Below are 17,552 nucleotides of genomic sequence, written 5' to 3'. Positions count from 1 at the left end.
AAATGCTTTTGCATGGCAATTTAGGAATGAACTTAACTGTTGTCATCTTAAATGGGTTGTTACATAGATCACGGCATAGAGGGTTAATGTTACGAGTCAGTTTGACAGTCAGTGGTTAAATATTATCTGCCCAAGGCCTGACCCCATTAACAGGGTATCCCGAGACTTAACGGTGGCACTTTGTTTTCTATAGACCTACTTAGGAATTACTGCAGTTTGTCCCTAAATGGGAAGCACAGATAGAACTCCAGCAGAAATATATATATATTATGCTTTTTATTTTTCTCTCACTGACAGACCAGCCTCCGCTCACCCTTAGCCTTCTTCAAATTGTGATGATGTTGGTTCTGCAGAAAAAGAAAATACTGGACTGTGTTAGAAGTACCTGTGCCTCCCACCTCTTTCTCTTTCTTTGTGTATTGGATGAAATAACTAGATTTAAATACACTTGTTAAAATCGTTTGTGTATGCGATACATATGACACATTTACATGATATATAACAAGCACATTGCACAGAAAGGAGTGCATCTAAATAAGGCTGTATTATAATTTTGGGAAGCTTGAACTGGCGACAGACCTACAACATAAATGTGTGAAATCTACTGTGGGAAAAAAAATATCATTGTATAGAATTGTCTCTAAAGATTTTAATCTCACGAGGAGAAGACAGACCGGTAGAACATGGTTTTTTTGTTTTAGAAGTATTAAATAAACCTAAAGTGGCAAAATGACGGAAAATATGAAGACGTATTCTTTACCTAGCTGTTGTGATATACTAACAATCTTTATAGCGGCACTGATTTTGCAGCAGGTTCACAGACCCTTGATGTACCGTCTGTAGCGCACATAGTTTACTGTGTAGAATGGAATATCTGTGAAATGCATCAATGTACATGGTTTAAAGACACAGATTTGAGTGATCTAGATTGGAATATATAGGTAACCAAGTGAAAGTATTTGCTGGTGCAAACCCAAACCCTATCTGAAACTCAAATAACCTCTCGGACTTCGTACAATCTGGTTTTCACCCACCTTCTCAACATAAACCATTCTTACTAAAGTAACAAACGATCTACATGTGGGAAAAGAGCATTTCTCCTTTTCGCTCTCTTCAATCTGCTGCAACTGATAGGATGGATCAAACCCTTCTCTCCAGGTTCTACATCGTTTTGGCACCCGTGGCCCAGCTCACTCATTGAGTCTGTTCTTCCTTTCCCAACGGTATTTCTCTGTATTGCATGCTAATACCAAGTTTGCTCAATTAAGATAAAGAGTACCAGATCACGTATATTTCAACCAGCCCTAAGGCATGCGTACGTTTAAAGATGTCCTTTTGCTTACCGATATGTACTGTTGTTGAGACCGTTACCTGCAACTATCTTAAAACTGATTGTTTTATTACCTCTGTAAATTAATAGGACATTTAGGAAGATGATATTTACCTAATTTGCATATACTGGTTAGATCTATATTATTATTAATAATAACAGAAGCTCTTATCCAAGGACTGAATAAAGTAAAACCCACTACCATAAAAAGTTGGACAACAATGACATAAATAAGCTTCCATCTTTTAATAAATTATTTAGTTAATTAGATCTGAATTTCAAAAGAGAAACAGCGGATTAGGAGTTGTGTAAACCCCCGTTTAGATATTTTAAACCAGCAGATCTTACATCCATGCGCTCATTCAAGGTGAGCATTATGTGAACTCGTTCTTGTCTGCACAGATTCAGCGAAATTGAATGGACGGCGCCTCACTTTACAGATGGTCAATGACCCAAAACATACTGCAAAAGCAACCCAGAAGTTTTTTTAAGGCGATTAAGTGTAATATTCTGCAATGGCTGACGCCATCATCTGATCTCAACTTGATAGAGCATTAATGATGCCTTCCAGACTTCAATCAGTCATTGTCTGCTAAGGATCCCCAACAAAGTATTAAAAATGAGCATTTTATTTATGATTGTGTTCATTTGTCCAATTACATTTGAGCCCCTGAAATAAGTGGACTGTGTATGATAATGGTTGCAACCTAAACGTTTCACACAATATATTTATTCAACTCCTTGAATTGAAGCTGAAAGTCTGCACTTTAATTGTATCTCGGTTGTTTCATTTCTGATCCATTGTGATGGCGTACAGGGCCAAAATTATGAAAATTGTGTCAGTGTCCAAATATTTCCGGTCCCATTACTTTTTTTCTTTTTTTCACATACACAAATGCATAAAACATCTGCGAGTGTGAGAGCGAGTGAGAGTGAATGAGAGTCAATTTGGGCAATATTGGGAAAACACTTCAATATTAACACTTTACCATTAGGTGGCTAATAAACAAAAAATGTAACTCTGCAACCGTAAGGTTAACAAACCCGTGCTGACATTACCCACAAGCTGTCCAAACCACACAGGCAGGTGGATCAGCGCTTAATAACCAGTCTATCTCCTATGTTATCATCTCCATAGGGAACACAAAAGAACATTTGAGACGCTTGCTGGCAAGGATAACCCTTGTTCTGCCTTGATCTCTATCAGTCATGCTGCCCTGTCCCCTAATTTCTTTTTGGGGTTCTCTTTAGGGTTCCCATGGTCTGGAATTACTAAGGTATTTTTTTTTAAACTACAGTGGCAAGAATAAGTGAACCCTTTTGGAATTACCAGCATTTATGTATAAATTTGTCTTAAAATATAATATGATCTTCATCTAAGTTACAATAATGATCAGACACAATCTGTTTAAACTAGTAATAAACACGTTATTGTATTGTTCTTGTCCATACTGAATACATAATTCAAACATTCACAGTGTGGGTTGGAAAAAGTAGGTGAACCCCTAGGCTACTCAACAAAGCTAACTGGAGTCAGAAGTTAGCAAACCTGGAGTCCTATCAGTCAAATGGGATTTGAGGTGCTTTTTAGAGCTACTTTGACACAAAAAAGCTCAACCATTTTAAGTTTGCCATTTTCTTAAAGCGTTTGCTGATGTAAAACACGCCTCACAAAAAAGAAATCTCAGAAGACCTACGATCAAGAATTGTTGATATTTATAAATCTGTAAATGGTTACAAAGTAACTTCAAAGAGTTTACATATTCATTAATCCACAGACAACTTGTTTATAAATAGAAATGATTTAGTTTTGTGGCTACTCTCCCTAGAAGTGGGCGCTCAGCCAAGATGACTCCAAGGGCGCAACACAGAATTCTCAATGGGGTAAAAAAAGAGCCCTGGAATAACAGCTAGAGGTTTAACGGAAACATTGGAACGGGTTAACAACTCTGGTTATGAGTCTACCCTATGCAAAACATTGAGCAGACATGGAGCCCATTGCTGTTTTCCAAAGAGCACCTTGACACTAAACATGCTACTGGGAAACTAGTTTGTGGACTGATTAAACTAAGTTTTAATTATTCGGGAAGCACACACAGCACTAAGTATGGCCTGGACAGTATGGCACCATCAAGGGGACAATGAGTTCGCAAGTTTCTCAAGGATATCATACAGTATAATGGTAGGCTGTAGACGCTGAACTTGTGTACTGCAGCAGGACAATTACCCTGTAGTAAATCTACTACAGAATATGTCTGTATTTTAATATCCATATATACGAGCTATATATACTTTCTCAAATAAACAATCGACACACATGGATACAGGAACTAGCCTAGGACTAAACGATAACAATTGGAGATTCCGTCACATCATATGGCCATAGTATGCTTAGCCCACCACTACGCCAAAGTACTCCAGTGACGTGAGTCCCAACGCTAAAGTCTGCCTACTGAATTACTAATAAACTAAACATGAACCCCAAACACACATCAGAGAGACATGCCTGTATACTGCAGACTGACAAACAGAACACACAGGTGGGGCGCACCTTATAAAGGAAACAGAGCTAACGCAAAGAGCAGGACTGGAATCCAGGAATCAGAGGTTCAGGACAGAGCAAACAGAAATCCAGGAATGGATCACAGCAAAGGGAGAACTATAGCAAGGACTAGGGACACTGTAGCAAAGACTAGGGACACTGTAGCAAGGACTAGGGACACTGTAGCAAGGACTAGGGACACTGTAGCAAGGACTAGGGACACTGTAGCAAGACCGGGAAACTAAAGACATGCAGCTCCCCAGCCCGGATGGGGCCTGACATTGGCATGATTAATTATTTTGCAATGAAAATAAATAATTATTAATTACATTTCAAAAATTGTTTCTTAATTTCATCTCGCAAAAAACTCTTCTTGCATACTTTATTTACACAGAGATAAAAGGGGATTGAAGGTCCCTAACCCTCAACTATATCACTTAGCTACTAGGATATTGTAGTCGCCTGGATGGCAAAATTATTTACATTGACTCATTTACAGAACATTTGTCTCATAAATCATGGAGGGCTCTGTGAATTAACTCACAATGGTCCCCATGTTCCTTCGTGAACTCGGAATAGAATTTCCTCTGGCAGCTTGGCGGAAACCATCAACCAATATGTCTGATGTTTCTATGTGTACTACGTACCGTCCACATTTACCTATATATATATTCACTTCTGTTAGCAATAAGTGCTGGAGAAGACATATTGCTCGTGACGCCATGATTCACATTAGGTGTGAACTCCATTTGATCAAAGGGTATCACATTTTATGGGTGTTACATGAAATTTTTCAAACCCTAGCTTAATTGTCACCTTCGCTGCTCTTACTGGATAATTTACCTGGAAATACACCTTTGTGCACATACTGGCTATGGTCATTGTATTAGCTGCAGAGCTGCCGGTGGCTACTAGAAATCTCCCATCCCCCTTCCTTATTCATATCGGCCGTTGATGAAAATGAGGCAAGTGGGTGCTCTGTTAACAAAGCAACCAATTCCCTTCACAAACATTTGAAAGTATGGAGCATTTGGCACATATATTTTAAACCAGCACTTAATTTGGGGAGCAGTGGGGACTAGTGTTGAGTGTTGAGTTTGTTTAAGATAAAACCCAACAATACACTTTTCTTGGGACCCAACAGCATTGCCCCTCTTAACACTCATGACTTTTCTACTTAATAACGTCACTTTAGGAAATACTCACTTTCCTTAAACTCTAGAAGCATCCAAAATCTCTGCTATTCTATTCTGCCACAACATTACCTTCTTCCTTAACCCAGTGTCCAAGATCTTTCCACAGAACAGATGGAACAATCATATTATTAACCTAACACGATGTGTTATTATTCCTTAATACCTTATAATTCACCCAACGCACCAATACAATCTCTTTACAGAAACTTGCCAAATACAGGTTCAGTTGTAGGACCTCATTCTTCTGGATTTCGCTGCTTTTGAACCTTTTTCTCACCGTTTATTGGTAGAACTGATACTGCCCTCTTGTGTCTCGAGTTTAATTTTGAAATTATTTCTCCTCCCTTGTTATCTTTACCATTTTCAGGCATAAGCCTTTGAGCCTCTGTTCTTCTCTCCACACTTGTATGTAGCCGATACCTAACCACGGCCATCTTTTTTTCATTTCCCTTCATCTCTCAGATCATCTCCCTCTACAGGTCTAAAATTTTATGCTGCTCAGCCAGGGGACAGTAGAGAAAACCCCCCTGTGGTGTTGGGTAATGGCCAATTCTCTTCCTCTATACCCATCTATATAAGTAGGACCCTGTTCATTTTAATATGTCAACCCCTATGCAATATGAAAAGTGCTGAGTACATTAATAATAATTCAGATAAATGGATAGAAACCATGCATTCTTTACATATACTGAGTGCTATATATACAAAGACTGGTGATATTTAGTGCCATGCATACACTACTAGAAATGTACCGGCTCGCACGCATCATCTCTCTGACGGACGGACAACCCAACTGTTGCCTGGGGTAGCAGTCATTGTATGTTGTAAATGGATTGCATGAAATACCTCCCTGCAGAACATTCCAAACGTACCTTCATTAGTCTAATAGGGCCGTTACTGCCATTATAACCACTACAGCGGTAAGTAATATGACTCTCCTTAAAATGAAAAAATAAAACAAGCTTTTCCAATAATTAAGACCCTTCCTTTAGTCTCGGGTAAGTATTTAAGTCTCATAGAAACCAATGTGAATTCCACCTGTCATCAACAACTTATTAAGTCCAGGTTACTTGAGAAAATTCTATTCAGGCAAGACTCACAATAAATGTTTTTAAAGAACCTGTGCATTAGAGTTTGAGACGCTTCAGGAGTATCCAAGAGATACCGGGTGGTTATATTTTAACCATGTCATCATTGTCCACATTTCCTTTGTACTCTATTTATCTTGATGAGGTCTGCAGATGTTCATTTAACAGTTCTTCTTTTATACAAAATGTGTACATAAGGTTGGGTCCCAAAATAGACCCGATGCTTCTGATGACGAGAATGATGCAATAGAATATATATATAAAGAAGCGAGGTGCACTTGGATCTCAGGAACATTTAGGTTGCGGGATATTGCTGAGTCTGAAGAAGGAACAAAGCGATGGAGCCCCTAAGCAATAAGGTAAGAAACCCACAGGATACACAGTGTGTATATGTTCTGGATATAAATCAATATATATAATATATTATTATAAATACACATTTTTACAAAGGGAAATCTACAAATTGAAACAAATTAGACCAAAATATGTTTGTTTTGCACTAAAAGGAAAGAGAATATAACCCTGCTCTAGATAAATATATATTATGCCGCCAAACACACAGAGGGACAGTCCATGAGACCCTGGCAAAGGTTATAAAAATAAGGTAGTTATAGCTTAGGTGCAAATATTTCTTAATTCTTTTGATCCTATTGAGTATTGAGTAAGTTACACACAATATTCCAGAACAACAGCAGTAGAGCATTTCCCATATCACAATCAAGAAATTTCACATGGATTGCCACTATTTTAATTACATTTTATTTGTCTTGCTGTTATTGTTTAGTGGATACATTTTGCCTTTTGCAGCTAAACTCAGCATTTTTGTAAATGAAATAGAAATACATGAAAGAATAGATGCACCTGTGGTTTATTAATACAATATATTTCTAAGTATGTTTATTGAATTTATAATTATATAATAATTATAATTTTTATATTTATAGCCCATATCAAGGGATTTTAACTAGAATTGGCAGCCCAAAAGAAACCAATATGTTAGGTAAAGAGGGCACTGCTCACAAGCTTACAAACTAGAGGTCTGTCTAGAACCCAAAATTGGTGCCACAACACCGCCTTATTATTGCATGATACCAGATGCATGTTTCAGGGCTACACACCCTTTCTCAATTTGTGTACCTGTCTGCAATGCATCTACTGGATGTTGGGGTAGAGACATTGAGAACATTCGCAGAGCTGTTATCATGCAGTAATAAATGGCATTTTGGGTATATGGTGTACTGTGGCGTGTGTTGAGCCCATTTCTTTTCCCTCGATGACCAAATGGCCGGGTGTTTGGATAATGGACGTCTAACAGGTTCTTGTTTGAGTGCCAGAAAAAAATGAAAACTACTAAAGGAGGCTTACACATATACGCTGATTTACGTTTGAACCTTCACCCTTTAAGGCTCTAATAGAACAAATGTTCATCTCAATGCCCAATTGATTGTCATCATTTTTCATCTAACTTGGAGGAAAGAATAGAAGGGGAGATGTGATAATCTGACTGATAGACTATGAAGAGTCCGGTTGGATGCTTAGAGCGTTTCAGAGGAACTAGCTGAGTACTGAATTTTCATTGAGATGTCTGCCGGTTCAGCTTTGGTTGACTAAAATTAATCTTGAATTCTTCCGGGAACTAACTAGTTAGCTACACCTCAGAAGTATAATGACTACATTTCTGCACATAGGATAATGCAAACTGTCAGAATTCTGTCGAGCCAGTGGGAGATTATATTATTTTGTCAGTACGATTGTCTTGAGTCGATTGACTGCACATAGAGTTCTAATAGATTTCCTACAGGCGTAAACTCCTCCCATTTTACATGCATGCGCAGCACACGCGTAACATTAATCATTTCTACAGACAATACAAATAATACCTATTTGTACGCATGGCGTAATAGTTGTTTTTGAAAAGATAATATCTGGTTATATCTGCCTCATTATTAGCTTTTCTAATTTACTTCTCTAGGTGCAAAAGACTTGCTGTTTGTTGGTCTTGGTCCTTCTCTGCTCTCTCGCTTTTACATCACACAGCACCCCAGACTGTTGCCGCCAGAAGACCTGCTCCTGTCGCTTATATGATCTTCTCCATGGCTCAGGGAACCATGCTGCTGGCATTTTGACCCTAGGCAAACGGAAGAGCAACTCCCAGAACCTGCAGACGCGTCTACAAAGGCTGTTTCAAGGCTCCGGGAACCAAGCTGCTGGAATCCTCACCATGGGAAAAAGAGCTCAAGAGCCCAAAGAAAAGCATTGCTCAATTGGTCAGCCATCCAAAAGTTTGATCTCCAACACCCCTTCACCTTTCACACTGTGTCCTACCGACATCAGAAAAGGGGCTACTTGTTCCCAAGCTCCCACAATGTAGCAGTTCCTGGAACTCTCAGGGGAGACCAACGCTCAGAAAGGTCCCCCTAGGGCTGGACAGGCTGGTGCCTCTCACCCCCCTCCCAAAGTTTCTGATCTTGTATTGAGTAACCCCAAAATATGTGTATTTATTTATTCAGTTCAGTGTTATAAATGTCACACTTTATTCCGCACTTCAAAAGGCGAATATGATAGCACTGAACCAGTAAGCGATGATCATTGATAGATTACTTGGACATGCTTAAAAGTTAAAAACGATGGGCATTTTCTAGTTGAAAGCTGAAATGTGTACATTACACGGTATTCATTGCGTACTATAAAGCCACCTTAAAATCTTGCAGAACGCGATTGCATTAAAACAACGACTTGCTTATATTAGAATGTACTAAATGGACGGTAATAATCAGAAACACGTCATGATTATCTTGGAACGATATGTGGTGTAAACGCAGGATGAACCTAAAACTCAATACCGGGGAATGTCTAGAAATAAGACCAGTTTTACTTCATACATAAACATACATATTCATAAAAATGCATGATAAATGGAACCAGAAAGAGAAATATGGATATGAGTGTAAGCACATTTTCATTGCTGTAGAAACCCTGATGCTTTTTCTCAAAAAGGCTTCTTCGGAGCACAGAAATTCAAGTATTTGCTATAATGAGTAAAATTGGTACAAAGATTCCAGAGCCAAAAGACTCTCTGCTATTACGGAGTCCCCTGCTTTTTTGGAGCCATTGGTCTCATTAGTGATGCACCAAGGGATCCCCTGATTGGCTGGGTCTAATTTGGAAACACGATTCAGGAATATTTATAACTGCTTGGCTACAAAAAGGTAGATCCACATGAGAAAGGAGACGCTGATCTCTCAAGTGATTCTGGGCTGCTAGGAAACACTGTTTAGTTTTTTTAGCACTTTTAGCACATCTGTTACATTGTAAAAATTCGTTTGAGCTTTGGGGACATCTCAAGTTGGTGTTTAAAGTGGTTTTCTACTTCTTTCTTTCTCTACATTTCCATTTCCACTGGGGCAGGTCTATACCAAGTGCACTTGGTGAAGGTTTTAAAACCTGAGGTTTATGCCTAGACAGTATTGATCATGAGACAAAATCTCAGACCATTACATTTTAACTATTATTTTACTATTAGTGCAAGTCTTTCAGTACAAACGTGCATATAATAGTGACCAAATAAGTGAAATAAAAATTATTTTTATGTGGCCTATTAAATAACTTTACAAGACTAAAGCAGAAATACATAGAAAATGCTGAACATTTCTAATTTTAAAACAGTGCAGTCTTTAGCCGAAGTTGATACCTTTTATTGGGTTAACATAGCAGTGATGCTGCATACGGTTTCAGGGACTTCAGAGGTCTCTTCTGCAGGTAGAATAATCTCTTTCCATATTGGCCACATAAAAGTATGATCTGAGATCAGGTCTGGACCAGCCATCTGGCACGCCGGACAAATGCCTGGTGGGCTGCTGGCCATTGGCACTCCATACTCCATAGTGGAGCAGGAGATTGAGTGCTGCAGTAGACGTTGGCCGCATCTATGCCCTCAGTGAATGCCAGTCTGGCCCTGTCTTAGGCTAAAGACGCCATGTTCTTTGGGACCGATAAAGCTGTAGCATTTTTCTGTGTTATTAAGAAACTTACTTGAAAATACATTTTTTCATTTCTTTCATTGTTTCTTATAAATGAAAAATCAATGACTGCCCTGTTTTTTTTTCTTCAACATAATGATAAGACATTTCTTTTTGGAAATCCTTCAATCCCTTGACATTGTTGAACTCCAATCATACTCCCATAATTAAACAGGAGAATGAAGTGGTGAATTTTATTTGCAATCAAAACCTTTACTTGTAATTTTACGTTCTCATCCAAAATTGTATATATTGTACATTTATAGAATATGTGAAGATTTTACTTCAAAGCCTTGGACGGCATGTCTATGTAGTACCAAAGACATTTTAGGTACATTCCTTGTTTGTGTTTGTTCAGCTATGTACTGTGTTTGTTCAAATATGTATTGTATAAGTTCAATAAAAATAAACGAATGGTACCTGAAAATGACCGTTCCTATAGAGTTGGAGGTCGGCCTGCGCGTGCTGTCCTTTCAATGTGTCGATGTTTCCTAATAAAGTGATAGATTTCATGTATCAGATATAAATTGCATATTTTCAGGCTTTATAATAAAACCCAGTCAGCATTTAATTTAGATTTTCATAGACTGATCTATGAGGATTTCCGAGTTATAAAGACGTGTGGAACTGCCTAGTTTATAGGTAATTTTCTACTAGGCACACCATGAATGGTTTAGATGGAAATGGGTTGTGCAATCAGAAACAGCATGGGTTAATTTTTTAACGGAGTAGCTAAAATAATAGCCCAAAGAGGGGCAGTAGATAAAGGCTATCTAGATCTCAGTGAGGTATCTGACACGTCCATGTGCTTCGTTTTTATGAGAGCCTATTCATTTGACAAAAACAACCAGAGAAGGAGAAAAATAAGAAAAATACCGTAACTCCAGTTCCCTGATACTCATAAAAATATGTACAATAGTGCACAATGGTAGCAAAAAACAAAACTTTTAATATTCAAACTTTGCATAATAAAAACAAGAATATAAAAATAAATTTTTGTACAATTTTGTTAAAATATTTCACAGTTTGTTTGTCTCTTACTTTATGTAAAAGGGTGTTGAGGAGAACCTGACGCGTTTCACCAGTGTTGGCGTCTTCAGAGGTAAGTGAAATACTGGCATCCTTTACAAGCTACTTGGACACGACACATGGAGCAATTCACTCATCCATCCCCATCTCTCAGGAATCATCATCCACCCTATTGTGCTTAATTCCGCTAGCCAGCTAAAGATGTTTCATTATATTGGGAGCAGCCTGGGACAGCACCTTCTCTATACCCATACGGCAATAGACTTATCTATTAAACAAGACTCTCTTCATGTGTTGGCAAAATGCATCAGGTTCTCCACAACACCATTTTTGGTGTCAGTACATAAATTTAGAGACAAACTGTCATATATTTTATCATCCTTATTTTTATATTCTGTTTTTTTATTATGTATCTTTTTACAACAATATTTACTATTAAATATATTGTTTTTATACTATGACTGTCCATATCTCGCATATAATGCACACTTTCAGATTAGAAACAATTCTATTTAACATACTGTATATAATACAATTGAAATACAAATACATTTGATATTTGCCAGCACGGCCAGCAGTTGGGGGCATTCAGAGGCAGTCCGCCTATACTTTGTACTTGTACTTGTTTTTGAATGAGTGGCTGGTGCATAAATCCCTTTCCGTCTGAGTAATTCCCCCTTTCTGGGTTAGGGCAGCTGGCTACGCGGATAATTCTATCACAGCTGCGGGGGATCACACTTGTGTCTGTGTGGGTGATGACAGTTGTGTTACTGTAGTTATTTGTGCAGCTGTGATCTCACTTGTTACAGTTTTTTCTAGGTATCGCATTTCTGTAGCCCCATCACATGCCAATAAGACTTTGGTGCAAATACTGAATTTCATTCTGGAATCATTGTAAGAAATGATACTCAATACATTTTAATGCTAGAAGCAGTTTGGGTTCATTGTCACAGATTTGAGTCACAGTAAAACTGCACTGAAGAAGACAATTATGGACAATGAAGCGCCCTATCTGCCTCTGGAGTGGTAGTAGGGGTAAATGTGGGCCAATGTGGGCTTGGGTCACCATATCCCTGCTGCCTAAAGCTAATGTCTGGTTGTCACTGAATCAACTTTTCTTTACTGAACCCGTTATGTCACGGAGTCTCTGGGATTTCTACGCTGCCTATTCGCGTCAGTGCCGGTAAGTGCCGGTCAGTGTCGGTCATCGTGCTCGATCCGTACGACAACTCTTTTATTCTCGGCTATGTTACTTGGCTGGAAGTGTCCCTTCCCCTTACCCTGATCCTTCCTCAATCAAAATCTTTTATGTAAAAGCACGGATTGTATCGCCTCAAAGCCTTGCGTTGGAAATATGATGGCACTTGAAACACGGCGTTGGCTTTGTGTATTTCATTTCTCACACCCTTTACTAACAGATAGAATTCCATGCTTTTAAAAACAAATGAATTGAGTAGAATAAAACCAATTTTACGTTATCTTTCGGAACATGTAATCTATAAATATAAAAAGCATGAGATTTGTTTTTAATTTTATCTCCGTGAATAAGCTTGAGCTGTGAGAGCGTGGTGTTGTAAATAATAATATATTGCGATATCTGTATGTTGTGATTTGTAACTTGTTTTGTTATTAAGAATGATTGCTGGTAGGAGAAGTTCCTATGGAAACATTTTTGTGAGACAATATTTAATTTGTACATGCAATTTATGTAATACATAGAGATATTCGTTGTTTGGAACAAGCCACTTTATATGATGAATCCAATTATTCCTCACTGCGCTTCTCTCAAGTCCCACTTCACCCACAATAACTAAGTAATTTAGCTAAAATAGCATTTCTAGCTCAATTTCATCATATAAACTTCTCTAGCAGAATTATGTAAATCTTGTACTGTTTGCCACAGACTGGGCTGACTTTAGACGGCCATATCTCGCCTGAGAGGAAGGAGCCCTGGTCCCTCTGCTGCAGCACCTCTTTGATCGTCCTTACTCTGGGGAAATTCTAAAATGAAAGGTGAGTCCAGAAGGTGTAAGGGATCTCCTCTTTATGGACGCCCTGAATGTCATTCTAAATCACAAAGATTTCTAAAATCTAAAATTGTAAAATGTTTATTGTGCATCTACATCTCCCCAAATGGCAACACAATAAGGAGACGAACTTGAAAGTAGGGAATGGAAATAAAACGCCTTAATCATAGGCTTTTGCCTTATTTATGGGTTAGCATCTTTATTCTAAATGTGAGATGCCACGGCACGTCCCGATGAGAGAGGTGAAGGTTTGCCTGCCAGTCTATTGATTTTTTATATGGCCCGGGCATCAGCCCTGTCCTGGGCCGCAATGTTTCTGATGGCAGCCCCGACCACAGATAATATTGCGCCAGGCGTAGCAGGGAAGAGAGAAGATATCCCGAACCGCAATGATCCAGATAATGATATTGAAAATTGTCTGTGTTCAATAGGTGCCACATTAATCAGAAAATCAACAACTAATGTATTATGTAAGTAATGTAATTATGACACAGATTAGTATAGTTCTGAATGACCCAATAAAAGTAAGAAAGAAAATGACCCCATAGTATTGGATTTAGAAGGTGTCGTTAGCTTATATCGTATAACATGACGAGACACTCGCCGAGATGGCCGTTGGTTCACAGGAAGGAAAATAAGAACAGCTCTAAAGTAGCGCCACTCCTTCACGTGTAGGTTGGCCAACCTATTCTCACTCCCACCATTGTCTTTAAATGATATACTCGAGACGGTAATTAATTACAGCCTAAGTAACATGTGAGCAAATTTCCAAAAGGGAACTCTTTGTGGTTAGTATTCATACCATACATTTGGTTTTTTTGTCATATTGTTTTTTTTATTTAATGTATTCCGGTGAAAATTCATTTTGAAACAACCACACAAACAAAATACAATGATAATTATTTCTTATTAATGCTTTTTATTTCTATGCTATTTTTTGTGCAAAACTTTCTTCAATGTCACAATTAGTGACTACGTTTGGTTTGGTTATTCAGGGATGCCTGTCTTTAAGTCAGATACTATTTTGGTGTAAAGGTATTATTGTTCCCACATTATAATAAACAAATCATCACCTAGATGTTTTATATGTTATTTTTAGGGACCATATTAACAATGATCGATTAATACATGAGTATACCTACCGCCATTCATATTATTTTTAAATGAATTTATAACACAAATGATACATTTTGGTGTTTTTTTAAATGGAAGCCTTCCTGCGCCAGCTAATCATAAATCATGTTGTCCATCCGTAGCATTGCCTTTTAAACAGAGATTATTTTAATCTATAAAAAATATCCTATCAATAAAAAATATTTAGATCTTTTAATATTAGACCCCAGTTGTTAGTATCTCACATTCTTTTTTTTCTGCTGGTTAACTCAGGAGCTTGCGATTTAATAGACCTATTTTATCTGGCATCGCAGGGTTATATCTTCCATGGCGCAGGAGGTTTAGCTGTCCGAGGTGCTGCAAGGTAAGAGGTGGCAGGCAGAAGTCCCCCAGTACCCCCAGTACCTGCTTCCACCGTCAGGGATGGATGGGATTTCTAACCCTGCCCCAGGCGCCGAGAGTTCTAGTAATGGCTCGCCTGGTACTTATTCATATATTTTACATACCGAGTAAGACTATATACCGATTCTAAAAACGGAAACATCAAATACACACCAGAGGAGGGCAGCAAAGGACACAAAATGTGTGCGGACATAAAACCTGTCAAACATAATCCGTTTAGGAGGAAATATTAGCAAACGAGATAGTTCTCATAATAAAGAAGACATTTTTGCTGCCCATGCATTAAACATCCACGTGACTCTGAGCGCCGTGAAATCGATTTGATGCACCTGATTCTCCTTATCTGCATAACATTCAATAAAACAAAGTGTAAAAGAATCAATCACAGCTTCAGCTCTACGCGCATGAATTAAATGTCGATGTAACTTCTGAATGAAGGGTTTCTGATAGATAGACGAGAAAGCTTAAACGACTTTTCCTTTTACGTATTTAATGTCATCGTTACACACATTTTAAAGCCATATTATTAGTGAGTTAATCACAGGTGTACTGATGCAACAAGGCATCTATTTCATCTATACACCATTTAATTACTTTCTAAACATCTTACCATCTTAACTATCTGTATCCCCTTTCATATCTACAATTTGCAAAATTAGTCATCCCCCCCCACTGAAAACCAGGTTTATTTACAAAGTTTACAGACTTTCAAACAAAAGCAATTGAAATAGCTCAACTTAACGACAGCATAAATATACAAAACTGATGATATGAAAACATAGTTTACATGAATTAATAAAGAAATAAAAGTTTCTTATAAGAATATTGTGAAGAATAATGTGATCGCTGCTTTCTTCCACTGAATAAAATTGAACTTTTTCATCTAAAAATGTTTGCGGTAGGAAATGTCGCTTGTGAGTGTTTCTCAGCTTGTAATAAATATATTATTTTTATACTTTTACACTATGGAGGTGTTTTTTTGTTGTATTTTTTGAGATAGAATTTTTCTTAAATTAACGAAATCCTTGCAAGTGAGGAACCCTTTCAGCCACGTTTTATACGGGATGTATAAAATATGGGCTTTACTATAGCGTAACCTGTACTGGTATAACTGTACCAGTGATCCTACAGATTGAAGAGCCATTACATAGAGAGTATTTTTAAAATCTGTCTGGAATATTCTCTAATCTTTTCCAGATTCTGTGATCTTGAGAATGTTGGCCTTTACCATGAGATTCTATGATTAAAGCTGGGTCCAAATCAGCAGACATATGCAATGAGGGATCTCATGTGGCCATCGGTAATTAGTGAAAAGTGGTACACTGTGTGTGTGTGACTTTGATACGTCCGTATTAGTGTGTTTTTATTTTTGTAACTAAAGTAGACAAACAGGATTATACTTTGATATTTGTAAATATAATAGACATGAGTGAAGGGACTTTTGAAATGAAGTCACAAGAAAAAAGGTATACATGATACCATTAATGGCAAACGGAGGGCTCTCTTTTACAGGTAAAGTTAAATGTCATACTTCAGAGTTGTGACATCATTTAGAATCTAAACAGCGAACAGCAGTGAAAACAACGGAATAACTACTACAGCGATAATGGAGAGACCCACAGAATGGAAGGGCCTTTCTGACACCATTGACAGCAAGCAGAAATGACCATCACTAGTGTGAAGATGTGGATGATGGGAAATGTTGTCCTCTTGAACCATTTGGGTCTCTATTTATTTCACCTGTACCACATGGAAAGAATCATAGCAATCCCGATTCTTACACCCATGTACAATATATTTATCATGATTTATTTCTTATGTACAAACAACATTTCTTACTGTTGAATCTGCTAAGTTCTATATGACACAAACAAATGATACATATTAAAATAATAATCAAACAGTGTTTATTTAAGCATCTAACATCTAATGATGAGTGTTATGAAGAGGTGTTGAAAAGAAGTGTGTTATGTTTTGTATTTTATCCTCATCAGATACCCACATGGTTGGTTAGAGCCCCAGACAAAAAGCCCCTTTGTCACCCCTCACACAAACATGCTGTTTATACATTTAGGATACAAATAAACACCCAAGACATAATGCCACCCCCCCTGCCGACGCAGGGGTCATTATCTACCCCCCTCCCTATTATCTACCCTACCCCCCCACACACACACTTCACTTACCTTTCAGCAGTCCTGCGGTTAGTCTCCCTGCTCTGCCACGGTGCGCCCTGCTTTACTGCTGAGCGCCGGAAATAACGTCATCTTCCGGAGCTCAGCATTACAAGCCGGCACCGAGACCGAGCTGGAGGGCTCACAGAGGAGAGAGAGAGGGGCGCCGAGCGGGTACCGACAACTCGATAAGCGAAAACCACTCGGCGCCCCTCTCCTCCGCAATTGCCCCACTCTGCTCCATGGCAGGGCGAGCCCTGGGTCCAGGCGCCCCATCAGCTGCCTGACTCACCTGCAACTAAAACAGGCTCTGGATCCAAATGTGTTTCTTATACCTGAGTGTCTATTATTAGTTCATAGTTCGTTGTTAATATGTTTCAGTCCCCAGGTGGTACTTTTTTAAACATACATGTGCGATGTCCTTCATTAAACTCCCTGCCAGTGAGTCAAGCAGTTATGATCGAGTGAGTGAGTGAGTGAGGAGAGAGTGCTCATACTCAGGAGAGTCAGGGGACCGCGCGAGTAGCAAGCAGCCAGGTAGATCGAGGGGACAGCTCTGTGCGGGAGGGGCGAGGAGAGAGTAAGAGACAGAGGGGAGGAGAGACCTGGGATAGAAAGAGACGCACACACCG

This window comes from Sceloporus occidentalis, unplaced genomic scaffold (genome assembly GCF_023333645.1).
Source record: "Sceloporus occidentalis isolate IW3139 unplaced genomic scaffold, rSceOcc1.0.p SCAF_327, whole genome shotgun sequence".
NCBI lineage: Eukaryota > Metazoa > Chordata > Lepidosauria > Squamata > Phrynosomatidae > Sceloporus > Sceloporus occidentalis.
This window is presented reverse-complemented; position numbering follows the sequence as displayed.